The 6,000-nt window shown below is 36.0% G+C and overlaps 1 protein-coding gene and 1 non-coding gene across 2 annotated transcripts in view; both read left to right on the top strand.

The window, feature by feature from the left end:
• Nucleotides 1–1,107: 1,107 nt before the first annotated feature.
• LOC113602146 (U6 spliceosomal RNA) lies at nucleotides 1,108–1,214 on the top strand. Its single transcript, XR_003423508.1, has one exon. It is a non-coding gene; the product is annotated as a U6 spliceosomal RNA (small nuclear RNA).
• A 2,161-nt stretch (nucleotides 1,215–3,375) lies between these two features.
• Nucleotides 3,376–6,000, top strand: part of LIPC (lipase C, hepatic type) — a 159,737-nt gene continuing 157,112 nt past the window's right edge. Inside the window, exon 1 of the mRNA XM_027067364.2 lies at nucleotides 3,376–3,520. The gene's annotated coding sequence lies outside the window, so the exon portion shown is untranslated. The remainder of the gene's footprint in view (nucleotides 3,521–6,000) is intronic.

The following is a 6,000-nucleotide window of genomic DNA, read 5'->3' as shown; positions in this document are numbered from 1 at the left end:
TGGGTTTGCAAGGTTAATGTCAAAGAGGCTATTTATTTTCTACCAGTGATTATGAATAAAAAATACATAAATTTCCTTCACCAAAAGCCTCACCCAGAAGTATGACAGGCTCCTCTCTTTCCTGGTGCCCCTTAAGGGTATCAGTGCTGGTAGGAGCAGAGCTACAGGAACTACTGTTGCCATGGTGATGACTTCAGGACCAAGGGATTGGCTGATCCTTGGCCCAGCTCTTCCACCCAGCTATCACCTCCTCTGCATCAAGAGGCCTCCTTATTCCTTGATCCATTTTTCATTTGGCTGGAATGTTGGAGAGCACAGTTTTCCAAGGCACTTCATGACCCTTCTGTAGATTCTTGATGACCCTGATGTTGATTTGGACCTAAAGTCTTGGGATAGTGGAAAAGTTAAAACAATATTCAGGGCTCATATATATGATCTTCCTAATAATCGGCTTGAGAATCATCACGGTCATCTCTCAATTGCATAGAGTTTGCAATGACTGCTTGAAAGTTCAGAGCAAATATCTGGCCCATGACCAGGACGTGAAATGAACAGCACAATGTGTATTTGACATGACACCTCATTCATGAATTCACCTTATTTTTCCCATCCTTATCTGCCATGTCTGAATTTTCTTTTTAAGAAGGCTTATATTGTTTGCATCCTTAAAAAGTGTCTTAAATTCATTTGAAGCAAGGCTAACTATAAAGAAAGTATAAGTATATCCCTCAGAAATCCAATGAATTCTTGCTATTAAGATGGAAGGAAAAAGTGCAAAGGCTTTTCTGGCCAGGAAGGGGACGTTGCATAGTGCAAAACATCTAGACCATATTCTGTGTAAAATCAAATGGGATCATTTAATTTTTTATTCATTTTTGAGAAACAGAGAGAGACAGAGCCCAAGTGGGGGAGGAGCAGAGAGAAAGGGAGACACAGAATCCGAAGCAGGCTCCAGGCTCTGAGCTGTCAGCACAAAGTCTGACGCACAGCTCAAACTCACAAACCAGGAGACCATGACCCGAGCCAAAGTCAGAGGCACCCAGGTGCCCCTCAAATGGGATTACTTAAATGAATGTTTTCTGTTGAAGAAAAGAAAATGTACACTTGGTGTTTGCTTTGGCAGCGCATATGTTAAAACTAGAACAATACAGAGAAGATCGGCATGGTCTCTGCTCAAGGATGACACACAAATTCATAAAGTGTTCCGTATTTCTAGATACTGGTCAAAGGGTACAAATTCCCAGCTATAAGAGAAATGAGATCTGGGGGTCTAATGCACAGGCTGGTGACTATAATTAACAATACTCTGTTATATATTTGAAAGTTATTAGCAGAGTAGTTCTTAACACACACACACACAAATCATAATACGCAAAGGAATGAAGATGTTAACTAACTTTATGGTGGTAATCATTCTGCAATATATACATGTATCTAATCATCACGTTGTATGCCTTAAACTTACATATGTTATATGTCACTAATATCTCAGTAAAGCAAGGAGAAAAAATTGCCTCAATGCAGAGAAAATATACACACACACACGGGTATATGGATGATTGGACTCAAGAAAACTAGAATCTCTTTTTTTTAATTTTTTTAAATATTTTATTTATTTTTGGGAGCGAGACAGAGTGTGAATGTGGGAGGAGCAGAGAGAGGGAGACACAGGATCAGAAGCAGGCTCCAGGCTCTGAGCTGTCAGCACAGAGTCCAACGCAGGGCTCGAACCCATGAACCACGAGATCATGACCCGAGCTGAAGCTGGCCGCTTAATTGACCTAACCACCCAGGCGACCCACCGGAATTTCTGGCACAAAGGAGGGATAAGGACATGACACTTCTAATCTCAGGGAGCCCCCTAAACAACTAGGGACCTGCTACATCAAGTCACTTACACAAGATTTTGGTCAGTCCCTTTAAAAGCCTGGGGTGGGCCGTGTGGACACATCACACCATCAGGGAGGTGCTTAGGGGGTTCGAGAAATCCAAGTTTTTGCACACATTAAAAGCTTTACAAATACCTGCTGAATAAATGGAAAAGATAGGTAAAGCAAAACAAAACACCCACAACAGCAGAAGCAAACAAAGAATTGAAAACCATTTTGCCTACATGCTAAGTAAGTTCGCAGATAACATTGAAATGAACTGAGGTAGAAATGATTGAGCAGCACCCACAAAAGGAGGTGTGATCCATAGCTCTGGTTCTTTTAATCCTCTCAACACACTTTGAGGGAGATGTTTTTATTTCCACTCTTTTTCAGAAGAGGTTAAGTAAGGTTAACTAATTTGTGCAAGACCACATAACTAGTAGGTGAAAGAACCAGGATTTCAGCCCAGAGCTGTCTGATTCTAAAAGTAGACTATTCCTTCAGTTCACACCTATATTTTCTTTTCAAGCTTTTCTTGTGTCAAGAGCACAAATCTGAGGCCACATCCCAGTGGCACTGAATCAGAATCTCTGGAGAACTTGGAAACATACATTTAACAAAGAGACAAGATGATTATTATTATGGGGCACCTGGGTGGCTCAGTTGGTTAAGCGTCCAACTTCAGCTCAGGTCATGATCTCATGGTTCATGAGCTCGAGCCCCGCATCGGGCTCTGTGCTGACAGCTCAGAGCCTGGAGCCTTCTTTGGATTCTGTCTCTCTCTCTCTCTCTCTCTCTCTCTGCCTCTCTGCCCCTCCCCCCCCATACTTTGCCTCTCTCTCTCTCTCTCTCTCTCAAAAATAAATAAAACTTTAAAAAAAAACCATGATTATTAGTATCACAGAAGTTTAAGAAAACAGCTCTATCCATCAGGTGGGAAATGAACTCATGTCTGTTTCCCTTTTACTGATCAAACAGAAGCCATTAGAGATTTGAAGCTCATACGACAAAAATAAATGACGTCATTCTATAGCTTAACAGATATTTACAGGATATTTATTCCTCAGTTTGGTAATTATGCATTGTCTGATTGAAGGTTATCTGGGTCCCAAAACACAGAGACCATCCTCTTAAGTTAAAAATAGACATTAGTGGAAACCTCAGACTTTTTTTTAGCTTTCCTCTTTGGTCTTTCAGAGCAGAAGAGAGAATTCGTTTTCAGTTCCTAGCAGCTTTAACCTATGCAGAGGTTCCAGCTGTACAGGAGCTGAAGGATGGCTGGAAGGAGAACCCCAGGCTGAGAGTCAGTCCTCTTGTCTGGTTGCCCACCAGATGGCTTTCATTGGATGAAAAGTTCCATGATCCAGGAAGGAGAAAACCATCATGGCTTGGTTTGCTTTTCTTAGTTTCAGTTTTTCCATGCTTGATGAGAAGAGCAGAGGCCAACTACGTCTGCAGCTCCAATCCCTATCATGGAAGCAAACGACGTCTTTGTACAACCTAAATACTTAATGAATTAAATGGAAAGCAAGACAGTGATTCCTGACAGGGCTAAATGTAAGTCAAGCTGTGAAACTCCACAGCGCAGCCAGAAGTAGAGACGGACAAGTTGAACTGAAACCTGACCACTGCTTCTCAGCAATTTTACTGTAAGTTATTCCTGTTATCTCAGAGAGAAATTTGAGACAGAGCTAGAGAAAAGTATGAAACTGATTTCCCTCATGTTGAGCACAGATTGTTGTTTTAGAAATTTGTTTTATACACTATTGCCAAGGAACTTGCTTTGAATGAAATTTCCGGGCATGGTTATCTATAATAGCAAATAACGACAGTTACATTTTACAAATACTAGTTTAATATGTTTCTATTCTGATCTCATTTAATCTTTGCAACAACTTGTTAAGGTTTATACTCTTAATTAACACGATTTTACAGATAAGGAAAGAAAACTGGTAGCTTCCTCAGAGAGTTTTTAAGTAACTTGCAGAAAGTCCTCAGCTTGTAACCAAGAACCCATCTCGTATCACTATACTAACTGCATCCCCAAGGAGGCCATATACATAGGCCGTTAATGTCTCAAAAGACAAATTCCCATACTGGATGAAAATATAAGACCCAACAATATGTTTGTTGCTTAATGATAGGTTTCTGTAATGAAACAATGCAGAAAACCAAAAAATAAAAAAGTTTTATTGAGGAACCTCATGCAACAAAAGGGAAACAGCTGGTCAAGGTGGTATCATATAAAAGAGATTTTGAAACCAAAAAAGGTGGAGGGAGGGTGAAAAGAGGCTCCAGATTACAAGGAAAAATATAAAAACAACAGTGAAGACATGGCTTACCAAAGTTAGAAATGCAAAAACAAATGGAATAAATCAAAAGCAAACTACTGTCATGGGAGGTATGAATTCATGATCAGGCTAAGACAAAAATTAGACAGTCTTGAAAATTAAATAGACACATTTCAATAGACAAAAATTTAGAAGTCATTGGAGCTCTGACAAAAATAGATATAAATTTGAAGACTATATATAAATATATATAAATTTGAAGACTATCTGTATAAATATAGAGGCTAAGAATGCTATACACTTGGTATGTTGGAACCAACAGACATATATTGAACTTAGTAACAACATAAACTCTACATTTTTCTCAAGGTATAGGGCATTGGTATATATATATATGCTAACTCTTAGATAAGATCCTAAAAATGAATCCAGAGGAAAGTTACATACTTTCTCACCACAGTGCAACAAAGCTAAATGCTAATAAGTAAAAAAAAAAAAAAAAAAAAAAAGGAGACTTGGACAAAATAATGATCTAATCTATAGCCTCGGAAGTAGAGCATCCAAGGGTTTAGACCTTAACTCCATATCTTACTATTGTGTGACTTAGGCAATTTATTGAACCTCTCTGAACCTAAAAATGTTCTACTTTGCAAAGATGCTGTGAATTTTATCTATAAAGTACATACAATAATATAATACTAAGGCTTAAAGGAAGGTAAAACCATATGTCATACAAGTATGATGCCATATTTTTAATGTACTCATATTTTATTTAACTAGAAAAAAAGCTCAGAATTTTTGCTCATTAAAAGCCAAAGTCTAGAAAACATACATCTAATTACCAACAGTGCTCATCTCTATGACCTGCGATTTCTGATTTTTGTTATTTTGCTTTATTTTTTTACTGTAAATATATAGTTAGTGCACAATAAAAAAATAATAAATATGAAAATAAATATATACTTCTTTAAAACATAGTATAATAAGAAAATAAATATTAATATATTGAGTGCCCTCTAGGTGGGGGTTGCTGTAAACATGTGGCCATTTCAGTTGTTGTTAGTCATCATAATTACTGTAAATTCTGAAATGCTCTCTTTCTCTCTCTCTGTGTAGATAGATAGATACACACACATATGTACATGGTGTATTTACAATATATAATAAAATACACACCAATTTAATTTTAAATTTAAATATAAATTATAAATTTAAATTACATAAATGTATTTATCTAAATATAAATATGTATTCTGTATATATATACATACTATACAATTACATATAGTACTAAAGTATATAGTATTATCTATACTAAAGTACTATGTATTATACTATAGTATATATATAGTATACACATTTATATTTAGATAAATAAATTATATATAAATATATACATATATATTTATGCATATAAATATATGCTATGTATAATACTCTATACCTCTATAGCATATAGAGTGTTATATATAGTATAAAATATATAGGATTGTATATAGTATTACTTATATAGTATATATAGTATCAAATACATAAAAACAATATTGGGATAACTAATAATTTGAATATGGGCTATAGAATCAGATAACTATATTGTTATCAATATGAAACTTCACAATTTTCTTAGCTGTTAAATTTCCTAATTTTTATAAGAGAAAATGTCTGTCTTGGGAAATATATACTGAAATATTTCAGTCTGTATGTATGTACATCTTCAACTTATTCTCAAATGGTTCAAGGGGAAAATTCATATAGAGAAAGAAAATGAGTAATAAAGCAATCCAGGAAAATGTAAACAAACAAAATATAAACAAATGGTGAATCTGGGTAAAAGATGA

This window comes from Acinonyx jubatus, chromosome B3 (genome assembly GCF_027475565.1).
Source record: "Acinonyx jubatus isolate Ajub_Pintada_27869175 chromosome B3, VMU_Ajub_asm_v1.0, whole genome shotgun sequence".
Lineage (NCBI taxonomy): Eukaryota > Metazoa > Chordata > Mammalia > Carnivora > Felidae > Acinonyx > Acinonyx jubatus.
This window is presented reverse-complemented; position numbering and strand designations above follow the sequence as displayed.